Consider the following 16,746-nt stretch of genomic DNA (forward strand, 5'->3'; position numbering starts at 1 on the left):
TTACTAAATTAAAATTCAGAAATCCAAATACCAGAATTAAAAGCAACAAATCAAAGTAAAAATTTCAAGTTAAAATTGAAAAATAGAAATATGTTTAAAGATTCACAATATCAAATTTTAAGAAAAATGTATAAAATTAAATCAGTGCTAAAGATAAAAAAAAAAAATACAGAATTTCCAAAAAAAAAATGAGTTAAAAGATAAAATAGAAGTTCATAAATACAATTTTAATATTTTTCATGATTGTAAGAACAAAATAAAAGACAATAACCAAAATAAAGGTTAAATGATTAATTCAAACATAAAAAAAATGTAAAAGTTAAAAATAAAACACGTTTGTGTTTAAAGTGATCATAGAAGTAATTAATGAAAATAATAACTTAAAATAAATCACATATCATTAAAATATTTAATACAAAAAATAAATTTGAAAAAATATATAAAATTTAAAAAATATATATTTCAAATGTGAAAACAGTAAAAGAACAGAAAAACAAATATTCAAAATACAATTTAAACAAATATTTACAAAATTATAGAAAAAATCATGATCTTTTTCTTAAAAATGAAAAACTTTACAATTGTGACTAGCATTGATTAATAATGATAAAGTAAAAATAATAATAATAATAATAATAACAAAAATCCAAAACACAAAATAAAAATAGAAGATAACCTGATACAAATAAAAACAATAATTTGATTTTTTTTTCAAATTCTATCAAATATAAAAGCAAAACAATAATACAGGAAAAAATTAGCATATGCAACTCATCTTTGCCCCTTTCTATCTTTTATTGCTTTCTAAACCCCCCCCCCCACACACACACACACACTTGCTCACTCTCTCTCCCTAGGACCACCTGCGGTGCCACAGAAAGGCTTTGTGGTGATCCTGCGCTCTAACTGCACCAACAGAAAGGATCAGGGTGTTTGATGATTGTCAAAACACCACAAGGCTCGACAAACAGCGCATGTCACACAAAGCCAGAATCATCTGATAAAATCCACTCAGCTCTCTCACACATGTGAGACACACATGCAGTTAACATGATCCTATGCTGTTTGCCCTTCTCCTGCTGTAATTTGCAGCAGTGAAATGTCAGTGCTTTGGTGCTGGGGCTGGTAGAAGACAGCAGCAAACAGCACTGGTGATTTCCCCTCACGCACGCTGTCTGCAGTGAGAGCTGATGTAGTTCCCAGCTAAAAATAGACCAGCTGCACCGGTGGATGGTCCAATATAGTAACAATTTGGTCTTTCCCGCATCTCTTCCCCTCATATATTTTTATAGCGCAGTAAAGTGCTCATTCCACACAGAGATTTAACAGAGAAAGACCACTTGGAGAGGGAGGGGATGGTAATGCAGCCATTCTAAAAATAGCACTCTGCTCCTGAATTAAATGTGAAAATGCAGGAATGATGACGCGCATCTTAAAATGTTATGCACCATTGTTAGTTCCAGATGAGAGTATGCATTTGTGTGTATATGCACATTTTGAGCATGCACTCCTGCATTTCTTGCTGTTATCTGAAGGTCATTTGATGTGAGCTTAACTAGAGTTTAAAGCGCTCCTGTTGATACATGTTGTAAATTCTGCAAAAAGAAAAGTAAGGAGAGGTTAATACAACATTGACAACAGGTTAAAGTGTCAGAAAGCAACAGTGAAATCAAATATAGAGAACATTAGCAGTGACCTGTAGAATAGGTGCAGCTACAATGGCATAATGCAGACTGATATTAAGGTTGAAATGGTGTTATGTAATACATTTAACAGTACCATGTTACAATAAGCTACACTGACCGCTAGCCCTGCCATCATAAGTGGAAGGAGAGACACCCCTGCCCAGCCAGGAATGCTGTGTATAAAGATGTATTATCATTGAAAGAGTACAGTTGAAGGGAAACTAAAACTTTCCAAACCAAGCAAAGACTTTCTTCTGCCTAAAATACCAACAGACATCAGCAATTGTTAGATGTTTATCAGAACTCGTCTGATGCTCTCGTCTCTGAAACATCCTGGTGAAACAGGAAACAAGGGGCTGAGGAATGAAGGTGTGTCTAAAGAGAGCATTTGTTTTGGTCTGAAAATCTGCCCTTAAGTCTATTTTGCTTCTTGAAGAGGTGCTCCAAATAAAAAGCAGTAAGCAGTGTCTGGGTATCAGATGCATATCCACATCATCCAGCATCAGCGGCAGACTCAGGATGATGCAATAATGCTGGAAAAACTTCGAAATCCTGATTAAATTTAGATGTTTTATTAGAGGATTATATCTTCTTCTCTGCATCTGTTCCAGAGATGGGACTGGATCAGCTCCTTTAGGAAAGGGACCAACATGCTAGAACCAGTTGTCACTGGTGTAATGACATATCAAGTTTTTTTTTTTTTTTTTTTTTTAATCAAAGTTTGCTCAACAAGATGGCAGCCTGGAGGTTAACTAACCACATTGTGTCCACTGGAAGGTTGCTATGCAGGGTACTTTATCATGCTTTGTTGACTGGAAGGGTACTATAGAGAGCACTGTATAGCGTTTTGTCCTCTTAGGGGGTTTTCTCTACGGAGCTTGATTAGGTTTTGGCTACTGGACGGGCATCCTAAATGGTGTTTTGTCTGCTATAAGGGTAATCTAAAAGGCCTTTATCATGGTTAGATAGCACATGTGGGGTGGGGCTTAAAGGGGACATATTTTCTGCTTTTAAGACAAGCTTATATTGGTCTCAGAGGTCCACAAAACATGCCTGTGAAGTCTGTTACTGAATAAACACTCCAGTATTGGATTTTTGAATGTCTAAAACCCCTCTGTTTCAGCCCTGCTAAGAATGAGCTCTTTCTGTGTCTGTGGCTTTAAATGTTACTGAGATGTCTGAGGAGATGGATGTAGCTTAACATATTTGGCGCTCCTGTGCCTCCAGCTGACAGGAGGATCAGGAGAGCAGGGTGGAACTTTCCTTCAAGCGGGGAAGGCCAACTGAACCAGGGGGTGGGGCTAACTCCCCACATGACATCATGAGGGGAAAATCTGAGAACGGCTTGTTTTAGCACACATTTTCTGAAAGTTGGAGAAAGAAAGGTATGTGAAGGAACTGTGGACAGGCCAGGGGCACATATTTTTGTTTGAAAAGCCTAAAAAATTGATTTTTGCATATGTCCCCTTTAAGGTTTACCCGACCATGCCATGATGGGAGAGATTTCATAATCATCTGGCAAACCTCCCATAAAAAGTGTTTTGAGAACAGAACTTTCGCAAAAACTCTTGCAAGGAACTTGAATGATGCTGTTATAGTTTACTGACAGCAGAGCTTGTTCATGGATGAAACCAATGCGAAGGCTGGTATGTGAAGCACAAAAACCTCTTCTCCAACAAAAAGGTGGTAATGTTCTTTGCTCCAGTGTTAATTTCGTCGGCTAAAACTATGACTAAATGACAAAAACTAGACTCAGACTAACAAAAATAGAGCTATGATGACTAAAACTGACAAAAACGAAGTTTTTTTGTCAAGATGACTAAAACTAGACTAAAATTTTATGTAGTTTTCGTCGGACATTCAAAATCTGTGATATTTCTCCACTGTGGGTAAATCTGTCAAAAAACAATGCAGCTATTCTGTCTCTCAGCTGTAGAAAGCAGGGACCCCAGGTCCGGCAAGGTGCAGAGAACACACTACCATGATTTGGTACCAGATTCAGGCAAGAGAATAAATGCTTGGTCTAAAAGTAAAAACTAAAATGTGAAGACTTTTTATGGACAAAAACTAGACTAAAATTTTTTGAGTATTCTTTCACTAAAACTAGACATAAACTAACAAGCAGAGGCAGACAAATATGTGACTTCTATTTTTCATAGCATTTTCTTGGTTAGACTTCCTGGTCAAAGCAAGTCCTGGTAAAGGACAGGCAGCCTCCACTGGAGATGTGAATGTCAGAGCAGCAAGTCTGCATCTTTTTTGTCTTCTGTAGTTAGAAAAATAAATAATTCAGGGAAGCTTCATGATCAGAAATCCAATGGTCAGCCAGCTCATTTTCCATCAGTGCCTCAGTGGCAGCACTCATACACCTTCCTCTCAGCTGTGTCTCGATCCCATCTTACAGCCTGATTGTCTGATCAGAGAGGACACCCAAATAACAAGCTTTCAGATCCTCAAACAGCTCCTCTGCTTGCAGCACATAAATGCAGGCCCCCCTGACAGGTGACCTTGCTTTTTGTTGCCTGTGTGTCTCGGATCACAAAGATCCCTGAGGAAGTCAATAGATGGGTTCATCAATGAAGAAGTCAATGTGAAGCACTTTGGGCCCTCCTAACAAAAAGTCGCTACATGCACACAGTCAATTACAATGTGATCAATATCCACTATCGCCCAGCTTGTTTTTAATCAATACACCGCTGAGTCCAGATCAACAGTAAGAAGACAATCTGACCCCCATCTGAGGAGGACTAATCAGATTTTGTCTGCTCGTTCCTGGTAGAGGTGTAAAAAGAGCTCACACAGATTTAGAGTGTAAAATCCCTAAATATTCATTTTTTTTCCGTGAAGCTTTCATAAACTTATTTGCCTTTAGATATGGGATCTGGTAGAGTTCTCTGTCTGCAAATTCAAACCAAAAAGGGGAGCTAAGTTTAGTTATGCTCAGATGAAACATAATAAAGTGAGAACAGCTCAGATAAACTCAGAAAAATCAGGATAAAAAATAATCTGTCAATAATAACGCTGTAAAGACACCAAAAAAGTTCTGTGTAAAACGTAAAGCGTAATGTGAAGTAAAACAGAATATAAGGATTTGAAAATCATTTTGTACATGTTTCAAAATAGTCTGCACAGGAGCATGTGCACCACTTTGTGAGTGTCTGGGACTGAAGACAAAAACTGTTCAAAGTGGAATTCCTACCCATTCTTGCTTGATGTTTATCTGAAGTTGCTCAGTACTTGGACATAAGTATTTGGCCACTTGACCATGACCCCGACAGGGATTGCAATGATATTGCATTCAAATAAATGCACTTTAATATAGAGCCCCCTTGTTGAAAGACTTTCCACAACATTTTTGAGTGTTTCTGTGGGGAGTTTGTGCCCAATCATTCTGTAGAGCATTTATGGGGTCAGGCACTGATGTTGGATGACACAACCTGACTCTCAATCTTCATTTCAGTTCATCCCAAAGGTGCTTGATGGGGTTGAGGTCAGGGCTCTATGCGGGCTAGTCAAGTTCATCCACACTAAACTCATCACACCATGTCTCTATTGTCCTTGCTCTGTGCATTGTGGAACAGTCATGTAGAAATAGAAAAGGGCCTTCCTCCAACTGTTGCCTCGAAGTTGGAAGCATAGCATCGTCCAAATGTCTTGGTATGTTGAAGCATTAAGATTGGCCGTCATTGGAGATAAGGGGTCTAACCCAAACCCTGAAAAACAGCACAATACCATTATCCCGCTTCAGGCTGTCCTGTTAAATAAATTAAACCTTAAACCTTAAACCATCCCTTCGCCAACAAACTTCACAGTAGGAACAAATCAGTCAGGCAGGTAATGTTCTCCCGGCATCTACCAAACCCAGGCTCGCCAATCTGACTGCCAAACAGAGAAGCGTGATTTGTTGGTCTGCAGAACAGCAGTTCTGAACTGATCCGGCCTCAGGAACCACCCCCAACTCCTGATCGAGCAGTCGCAACTCAAATTTCCTAAAATTTTCAACAATCAAATATATTTTTCAATAAATGCTGAAATTAGTATCTCATTTAGAATATAATGTGGCCATAGAATGAGACAGGACAAGAGCGCCATTTTAAAGACTCTGATCTGATATGCATTAGGGGTGGGAATCATTAGTGGCCCCACGATATGATATTATCACGATACTTGGGTCACAATTCAATATTATTGTGGTTTTAAACATTTTGCTATACATTGAGTATTGCAATCTCTACCATTTTTTCAACTGTTTAGCTGATTTAGCATTAGTCTTGCCCTCATGTTTGTCATATTTCCACAGTATTTTATTTTCATGTTGCACTTCTTGCAAACCTCATGTGTCATGTCCATCTCATTCATGCCCTGCTTGCATTTCTAATGTCTTTCCTCTGGTGCTGCCATGTTTGTTGTACTTTCTCCTGCTCTATCATCGTCATCTCTGCCAACCTCACTGGACAAAAAATTGCCCAAACAATTGATTTTATTTTTCCATTGGCAATTAATTTGAAAAAATCAATACTTGGTGGACGAGACGATACGATATATCGCCAAACAAAATATCGTAACACTATGCTGTATCAATTTTTCCCCCACACCTAATATGCATGCACGGATTGTATTTTATTCCATTTCCTGTTATAAGATGTAAATTTTGGATTTTCTTTAAATTTTAAATACTAAAACATTTCAGCAAGAAAGCCAGTTTTGTGTTCCTCAGAAAAGGAGTTATATAGGTTTAGATCTCAAGAAAAGGACTAAAATATTTTCTCTACCATGAAAAAACAGTAAAATAAAATATATAATGTATTTTGGCTTTGGCCCTCCATGGGTCATAGGCTTCACAAACACCTTTGCAACCCACTGAAATCAGCTCGGTGACCCACTTTTGGGTCCCAACCCACCAGTTGGCAACCACAGCTTTACACCACTTCCATTCGATGCTTGGCATTAGAATTGGTGATGTGATGCAAAGCTGGCATCCATCACCGTACCACAACCCAATTTGTATCTCAAATGTTTGCAGATGGAAACTGCATGGCTAGGTGCTTGATTTTATACACCTATGGCAGCGGGTCTGACTGAAAAACCTGGATTGAATAAGTACCAGGTGTGGCCAAGTACTCTTGTTCATATAGCAAACATATAGAGGAGGAATTTTTGCATCATTCAGTAAAGTCCTGAAAGAACAGGCCATGACTGGCTTTATAGTCTTGCAGCAGTCTGACAATGACAACCCCCTAAAACAAAGAGGAGATTATTAGTTAGTACAACACAATAAAAACATTCACAAGCACATTTAGAGGTTAAAAATCAGATTTGAGCAGCAGCCATCCAAGAGATACTGCTCTCATTAAAAGACAGATATTTGTTAAAGGCAACTCGACCTGACAGCTACAAAACAAACAAAATACTTGATGTGAAAATGATTTCTGCAGGTTTGGACCCTGTGGATCTGACAAAATAATAGTTAATGGAGGCTTTCAGCTGCTCTGTCTACCTCATCACTTTTTAATGTGCTTACTTTCTTTGTTTAACTTTACAGGTGTATCTGATTTATTTAAACTGCTGTTCAAGTTGTTGCTTTTCTCTCTCGAATTAATTTCCTCTAAATGTGCACGCTCAGAGCTGCATCCCTGGTGTTTTAAGGCGCTGTATAAATAAACCTGCCTAGGAAGCAGCACCTAAACTGCTCTAAGTTGTTTTGGAACATAAAATGCAGGGTTCCTTTCCATCTCATATCCCCATTGACTCGTTCTGAGTGTCTCATCCTTCCTGTTTAGCATCGTTCCCCGGGAAGCAGAGTGAAATGAGGTGAGGTTACACAGCAAAGTCTCTTTTTCTCTCTCTCCTGGAAGTAAGTGACAGCTGCAGATTTTTTGGATCATCCCTCCCTCCAGGATGCCTGACAGTCCCCCTGGTTGCCATGGCAACAGAGGCAAGTAAGGCTAGCAGTTGTGACTGAGATGCTGCTGAGGTGTTTCCCAATCTGACACACTGGCTCCACTCTTCATATTTTTATCTCTCTCTCTCTCTCTCTCTTTCTCTCTCTTCTTTTGGACTTTGTTTCAGCTGGTTTGAGATGATGAGTGCTGCCCATGTGTTTGTTTCTGTCTGCGCCGCGATGACACAACGCCCTGCCCTGCCGCCTCATTGTGCTCACTGACATTTCTCCAAATTGAGGCTCCGACATGAAGGACGGGGTGGTGCAGATGAAAGCTTCAGAGGTGACCCGGCCACACAAACCCTCCAACCAAGCAATGTGAGCTGAGAGTGTGTGTTTCTGTGTGTGAGAGAGTATATTCATAAATTTATAATAAACTTTGAAAATGTCAAAGCGAGTCCAACTCCAACAATCCAGGTGACCCCGAGATCTCAGCTTTGATTTGTCTGCTGTAATCACAGCCAGGTGATTTCCTGTTTATAGCCGGGATGACACAGCCATGAATGTGTATGAGGGGATGGTGTGTGTGTCTGTGTGTGTTGATAGAATAGACAAGGAGACAGCAGAGCTAAAAATGAAGCAAGTGTATTACTGTCAAAAAAACTGCAATTCTTCTAGTAGCCACTTGAGGCTGGCTCCAAAGTGAGTCAATCCCCATTTGTCCAATATAAAAATAACCAACTTATTCATATTAACAGCCTGGAATTAAATCAAGGCTGAAGCAATTACCTGGGACCTTAGACAGTTTAATGGACTGATGAGACAAAGATGAACCTTTACCAAAGTGATGGAAAGACTAAAGTTTGGAGAAAGAATGGATCTGCTCATGATCCCAAACATACAAGCTCATCTGTGAAACACAGTGGAGGTAATGTCATGGCTTAGGCTTGCATGTCTTCTTCTGGGATGGGCTCAATAATCTTTATTGATGATGTAATACATGATGGTAGCAAAAATGAACTCAGAAGTCTACAGAAACATTTTGTCTGCCAATTTAAAGAAAGATGCAACCAAACTGACTGGGAGATCCTTCATCATGCAGCAAGATAATGACCCAAAACATACTGCCAAAACAACAAAGGAGTTCATCAGGGGCAGGAAGTGGGAGGTTTTAGACTGGCCAAGTCAATATCCAGACTTAAACCCTATGGAACGTGCATTTTATATGCTAAAGAGGAGATTGAAGGAGAAACCCCCAAAACAAACAACAACTGAAAGAGCCGGGAAAAGTGTCAAAAACTGTGCCCTAGTGCACAAGCAGGGACTATAAAGACGTGGTTTGATGAGTTTGATGTGGGAGAATATGACTGGCCCGCATAGATCCATGATTTTAACGCCATCAAGCTCCTTTGGGATGCACTGGAATGGAGATTAAGAGCCAGGCCGCCTGGTCCAACATCAGTGCCTGACCTCATAAATGCTCTACAGCAGTGTTACTCAACCCTGCTTAACCAAAAAGCCAAATTGTTGAAAAATATCATTGCAAGAGCCACAGTCTAAGTGGTGAAAAGTGGGGAAAATGGGTTAAAGTGGCATTAAAATGAGTTAAACATGGCTAAAATGGTCAAAAAGTGGTGAAAATTGGCAAAAATGGGTTGAAGTGGCATTGTGGCATCTTCCTTCAATTTTTATGCTTCAAGACGGTGAAACAGTCTGCCAGGTGTCTGAGAGGATCTGAGAATATTGAGATTTTTAAACGCAAGCTGAAAACACACTTATTGAGTCTGGCTTTTATGTAGTATTTTTTAATTTTTATGACTATACAGATTATCACAATCATTGTTCTATTTTATTTTATTTTTATAGAAAATTTCTAATCTTAATTTTAGGGTTTTTAGGCTTTTATTCAACTCTAGTTATGATCATCTATGTTTTAATGTCCAGTTTTATAGGCTTTGAATTATTGTGAATGTACATTTTTTTTCATTGTTTTATTTTCACATTTACTATTTTTATGCAAATTTTAATGTTTCTTATTTCATAAATTCTTCCCTTTTCTGCTTTGTGTGCATTAGTCTCTGAACCTTTTTACCATTATACCTTTTTGTCAGTCACTTTTGTGCAACCCTGGAAAGTCCTTTGAATTGCAATTGAAAGTGTTTGAAAGGTGCAATATAAGTAAAGTTTGATTTATTGATTGATTAATTGATTAAAAATGAGTTAAACATGCTTACAATGGCCAAAAAGTGGCAAAAGTGGCAAAAAAATGGGCAAAAAGGAGCAAAATAGGCATAAAGTGGTAAAAACTGTGTGAAAAGTGGCAAAAATGGGGAGAAAAAGTAGAAAAGTGGTGTAAATTGAAAAATGGGTGAAAAGGGAAAAAAAATGAGTTATGGGTGGAACAAATGGTCCAAAAGTGGCAAAAATGTTGCAAAAAATGAGTGAAAATTGACAAAAAGGGGCAAAAAGAAGCAGCAAAGAGTGGCAAAAATGTGGGCAAAACTAGTAAAAAGTGGTATTTTATAGCAAAATGCAGTTTAAATAGGTGAAAAGAGGCAAAAAAAAAAGTATTGAAAAAGGGCAAAGAAGAGAAATAAAAGTGGCAAAAATTGGTAAAAAAAAAAGGGCAAATAAGAAAGAGAAAAGTGGCAAAAATGGTGAATAAGGGCAAATAAGAGACAAAAGTGACACAAATGGTGAAAAAGGGCAAATAAGAGAGATAAAAGTGGCAAAAAATTGTGAAAAAGGGCAAATAAGAGAGAGAAAAGTGATAGAAATGGTGAAAAGGGCAAATAAGAGAGATAAAAGTGGCAAAAAATGGTGAAAAAGGGCAAATAAGAGAGAAAAAAGTGGCAAAAAATGGTGAAAAAAGGCAAACAAGAGAGATAAAAGTGACAAAAATGGTGAAAAAGGGCAAATAAGAGATAAAAGTGACAAAAATGGTGAAAAAGGGCAAATAAGACAGATAAAAGTAGCAAAAAAAATTATGAAAAATGACAAATAAGAGATAAGAGTGACAAAAATGGTGAAAAAGTGGCAAAAACAACCACCAACAAGAGCCTACAGCAGGAAAAAGTGATCAAAAGTAGCAAAAAAAGGAAAAAAGGAAAAAAGAGAAAATAAGGGCAATGGAAATTTACAGACAAATAATTAAGGTTGACAGTGAAAGCCTAAATTAAATTGTGGAAACAAACTGGTTAATGTGACGTGTAATGGGTAATTTTTGAGGTCAAAATTTCCCTTTTTTATGTTCTTTTGGGGAATAATATTTCAAACTAAGACATTAAAGAGCCACAATTCATCACAAAAGAGCCACGCGTTGAGTGACACTGCTCTACAGAATGAATGGGCACAAATTCCCACAGGAACTCTCCAGAAGCTAATGGAAAACCTTCCAAGATAACAATAATGAGGTAATGGTCTCCTGGCTGAATCCTTTAGTCTATATATTGTACAAGAAAAAGGCTTAAACACCAAGACCGTCTACTCCTCTGCAGTGTAGCAAGCATTTCTTGCCTGTGTGCATTTCCACAAGTGTTTGATGTGACATGACAGCTTTGAATTGACCTGAAATGTAACATGCATGTGCATAGATTCTCTGTTTTCAGAGGAAGTGCATGTTGACTGCCTTGTGACAGAAGTTGTACAGCACTCTGGAACCAGTTTTCCAAACTTGTCACTTTCAGGCACCAAAACGCCTTTGTCATGTAAACACTCAGCCACAACACAACAAAAGGTAACTGTTCTCAGCTGAAATTGTTGTCATGTAGACATGGCCTTAAGCAGATTGGGATTTTTCAGCATTTTCATGAATAGGAGCCCTCCATCGGGGGTTTGAAAAGCTGCCTCTGCTGCTGCTGCTGCTGCAGTGTTGTTTGCATTCATGAATAAACCTGCTTGCTGCCATTCATACAAACACAATTAGCTCCATGCTCCTCCTCTAGAAGACAGGAATAGACTGAGGCAGAAACCAGCTCTCATACATAAACGCTGATATTCATACTACTGCTAATAGACCTCAAGAGCCGCATTGTCCGCATAATCGCTCTGCAGGGTTAAACTGATTTATTCTTACATCTTTATATGATGCTAGCACAAGCACAAGAGCAAAAAGAAGAGGTGAGAAGCAAATCCAGAAGAAATCAAATCTATTTACACCTCCATACTGTCACTTTAACATCTTTTTAAAGCGCTCAACTGCCACCAGCTTGTGCATATGCATCCATAAGCACAAGAGGGGGAAATGAAGATGAGAGAGACGCAAAAAGAGAGCGTTCAGCAGCGAGGTGTGTGTTAGAGAGTGTGTGTGCGTGGGAGTGCTATTGAGAGATATTTTTAATTCTGTGTGTCAGCTCCTCTCATCTCCTTCTGCAAGAGATGTCGAAGGGAAGCTGCAAAACATTTCCAATCCAGATATCATTTAAATACATGCACACACCCATATGGATGCATACAGTGTCAGAACTCTATCATTTGGCACCATTTGCGTCTTTGAAAGTTTAAAAAAAGCCTGCTGCCAGATTGTCTATGTTTTTTTAAATTCACTCTGCAAGCTTGAGAGGGAATTTTACATGAACACGATTAAAATATGAATGTGATCCTCAATGGATACAACTCCAGATGAATCCAAATATATGATAAAAAAATCTGGCTCTAAAGCTCGGAAATAATGATACAATCTTAAAGGAGGGCACAAAAAGAGAAAGATTTAACGCTACTTGATGTGTTACCAACAAAATCCTGCTTTCTTTTCATAGAAAAAGGAGGCTTTTAACTCTTCCAACACCTCTGAGACACAGCGACTAAATAACACTTCACCATATGGCACATTATGACAATTATAATCCCCCATGGAGAGCAGTCATCCACCTAATGACTCTTATATGTGACTGCTTTTAGGAGTGTCACTGTGGAGAAGGATTAGGGTCATCCTGCAGGATTTCTTTAAAGTAAAAAGGTAAATGGGTTTATCTCGCACTCGAGAAAATATAGTCGTCTTATTCACACAGCACACAACAGGTGGTACACTCAGCTTAGAAACAAACATGGCAAATCTGAGCAATGAAATCTACATCGACATCTTAACTGGAAATAGAAATGATGATTTAAGCCCTCTCATAATGCATCAGCGCCTCGTTATTATTAGCGTCCTGGCTGTTAAACGTTTGGAATTGACTCAGAAGGTGAGTCACAAGAAGATTAAAAATAATCATGGAGAAATCAAGAATCTGAACACATGGGCCGGTGAGTCAAAAGCTAAAGATGTACTTAACGCTGCTGGGTTTTATGCAGAGGTCAGACTAGGTGTTAAAAGCGTGATTATTGCCTGATCAAGCAGATGCTGGGTTTCAGGAATTGTTGACCCTGAAAATCAATCATTTTATTCTGAGGTAGTAAGTCAGACATCATCAACTGGTCACCCTAGGGCCACATAAGGCCCCCCACAGCTCTCACTCAGCCCCTAGAAGATTAAGAAATTCAGAGAAGATGAGAAGGAAAACGTATGGTGTGGTATTTCGGGTATCTTTTTGGATTTCCTATAGCTGTTAAAGTAACCCTAGCCCACGGGAAAAACTATGACTTGTTTTTTTTTAAATCAGGAATGGCAAATTTTTTGGATGACTTTTACAGAAATTGACCCATAAGTCTTTTTTAGTGACTGTTATAAATGGGGCATTAGCAGGCTAAGTGCTAGAATGAAATGTTTCAGTTTGTCTTAACCACAGCATTTCATGACATACATTTCATTACAACAGCTAAACAACCAAAGCCTGCTTCAGACTTGGCACTCGGCAACCAAATCTTTGCAGAATCTTTCTATTCAGTCTGCATTCCAACAAGTTACCTTCAATTTCCACATACTCTGCCAGCACCGAATCCCACAAGTTGAGTGCCATGGGGAAAAAATTGCTCTCTTTCTGGTCAATCTTTGTACAGTCATGGACGAAAGTATTGGCACCCCTGGAATTTTTCCAGAAAATACACAATTTCTCCTGGAAATTGTTGCAGTTATAAAGGTTTTTGGTATCCACATGTTCATTTTGTTTATGTGCATTGGAACAACACAAAAAAAAGAAGAAAAAGACAAAATTGACATAATTTTACACAAAACTCAAAAAATGGGCCAGACAAAATTGTTGGCACCCTTTTAAAACTGTGGGTAAATCATTTTATTTCAAGCACGTGATGCTCATTTAAACTCACCTGTGGCAGTAACAGGTGCTGGCAGTCTAGAAATCACACCTGAAGCCAGTTAGAATGTATAAAGATTGACTCAACCTTTGTGTTGTGTGCTTGTGTGTGTCACACCAAGCATGAAGAAGAGAAAGAAGAGCCCAGAATTGTCTGAGGATTTAAGAAACAAAATTGTAGAAAAATATGAAGAATCTCAAGGTTTTAAGACCATCTCCAGAGATCTTGAAATTCCTTAGTCCACTGTGTGTAATATAATCAAGAAGTTTATAACCCATGGAACTGTGGCTAATCTCCCTGGATGTGGACAGAAGAGAAAAAAAAATGACAAAAGAATGCAACGCAGGATAGTTGGAATGGTGGATAAACATCCTCAGTCAACTTCCACACAAATTCAGGCTGTCCTGCAGACTCAGGGTGCAAAAGTGTCAGCTCGGACCATACGTGGTCATCTGGATGAGATGAAGCGCTATGGCAGGAGACCGAGGAGAACCCCACTGCTGACAAAGAGACGTAAAAAAGCCAGACTGAAGTTTGCAAAAATGTACCTGAGTAAGCCTCAATCCTTCTGGGAGAACATTTTGTGGACAGATAAGACTAAGGTAGAACGTTTTGGAAAAGCACGCCATTCTACTGCTTCCAGAAAATGGAATGAGGGCTACAGAGAAAAGAACACAGTACCTACAGTCAAACATGGTGGAGGGTCAAAGATGTTTTGGGGTTGTTTTGCTGCCTCTGGCACTGGGTGCCTTGGCTGTGTGCAAGGAATCATGAAATCTGGCTACTACCAAAAAATTTTGGGCTGCAATGTAGGGCCTAGTGTCAGAAAGTATGGGTCTGCATCAGAGGTCATGGGTGTTCCAGCAGGACAATGACCCCAAATATACGTCAAAAAGCACCAAGAAATGGTTGGAGACAAAGCTGGAGAATTCTGAAGTGGCCAGCAATGAGTCCAGATATAAATCTCATTGAACACCTTTGACAAATCTCCAAATTGCTGAGAGACCTGGAGCAGTTTGCAAAAGAAGAGTGGTCCAAAATTCCAGTTGAGAGGTGTAAGAAGCTTGTTGATGGATATAGGAAGTGATGGTTTCAGTTATTTTTTTCCAAGGGTGTGCAACCAAATATTAAGTTGAGGGTGCCAGTAATTTTGTCTGGCCCATTTTTTTGAGTTTTGTGTAAAATTATGTCAATTTTGTCTTTTTTCTTCTGTTTTTTGTGTTGTTCCAATACACATAAAGGAAATAAACGTGTATACCAAAAACATTTGTAATTGCAACAATTTCTGGGAGAAATGGTGTTTGTTCCAGGGGTGCCAATACTTTCGTCCATGACTGTAGTTCCACATAAATCCACATAGAGCGTATTATTCCAAACAGCTGGAAAAACCTGCAAAGCATCTAATCAACTTCAAAAACCAAGCATCCTATTTAGCAAACATAAAGCTTTTAACGCCATAATGTTCCCATCCATGGCAGAAGTAAAAAAATGATGGAATCAAGTCACAACTATTGAAAAATCAACCAGTAAATCTACTGTATCTATACTATTCCCATGTGAACTCGTATTTCCCCACTTGAGTCCTTAGGCTTCACAGGGCTGCACAGCACTGTGTGCAAGGTCGCTCGCCATTGGTGGGAGCAAAGTGCAGGATTGTGGTGCAGGTGGAGTATGTTTGGGCCAAGGTTATAATAGTTTTGGATTTTTCATTAGTTTTTATGTTTATGTCTTTTTCACTTTCTGCGTTCAATCTAAGTTTAGTTTTTATAAGTTTTGACTGCTGGTTTGTTAGTTTAGTTAAGTTTTTATTTCACAAAAATGCTTCATTTTAGTTTAGTTTTTATTAGTTTTTGTGTTAGTTTTAGTTTTTTGGGGTAAATAACATACATTTTTAAAAACATATTCATATAGGCTACTCTTCACTTCTTACTTTATTTATTCAAAGTTGATGTTTGAATACAACTCCTGACATAAAACTACCACTGTGTGAAGTCTTAACCAATCAGATCAGGCAATTTTACTCCCCCCAGACTTGGGTGTCGGTGCCAGCTAGTACGGTTGTGTCAAAGACTAAAACTAAGGATATTTTGCCTCTATTTTATTTGAGTTAGTTTTGTAAGTGCCCTATACAGGTTTAGTTAAATTTCGTTTTTTTGGCATAGTTTAGTTTTTATTTAGTTTCAGTTAACTAAAATGATTTTTGAATTTTAGTTTTGGTTATTTAGTTAGTTTTAGTTAACTATAATAACCTTGGTTTGGGCTTGTGTTAGCGCCATGTTTCACACACCTGATATGCACGTCTCATGCATGGAGAATCTACAGAATAGAGGGCTCGCCCATTCTCTCTGTGAGCCACACATATCTCTCTGCCAAAATAGGCAGGAAAATGACAGATATAGAGCCACATTTACCTTGCTTATGTAGACATATACTGTATGCCCCTGTAGGCTGAACACGTTTGTAATGTGTTTCTTGATAACTCTGATTGAGGCCACAAGTTGAAACAGGTCAGAATAGGAGCATATGTTGGTTTGGCACTTCACTGCCTTAGCCTTGGTCCTGTACTGCTCTGGCCTCCTGATGGCCATTGCCTATGCCCCATTTCTCCAGCTTCCCCTTCCACAATGCACACAGCCACCCCTGGGGTCTGGACCAGCCCACCAAGTCTGTATGCAGGACAGTATGTTGTGAGTTGGGTCAGGCCCAAGAAAATGTGCCAGGTGCCTATAGAAGTGCAGCTGCCATTCCTGTATCAGCATTAGATGTACATGGTCTAAGAACAATACCCAAAAATGCTCAGAAGAGAAGTCGTCACAAAGGAGTCCAGCCGGCACCTCTGGCCATCAGTCCAGGCCTCACAAGAGTATAGTAAGACTGGAAGGACCAAGGACCAGAAGACTCTGACTTTTGTCTGCATGCTCAGAATCCAGGAACGTGCCAGGTTACAGTGCATGCACATCTGGTATGACAGCCATGATGGTGCTAGCT

Source organism: Cheilinus undulatus, linkage group 7 (assembly GCF_018320785.1).
Source record: "Cheilinus undulatus linkage group 7, ASM1832078v1, whole genome shotgun sequence".
Classification (NCBI taxonomy): domain Eukaryota; kingdom Metazoa; phylum Chordata; class Actinopteri; order Labriformes; family Labridae; genus Cheilinus; species Cheilinus undulatus.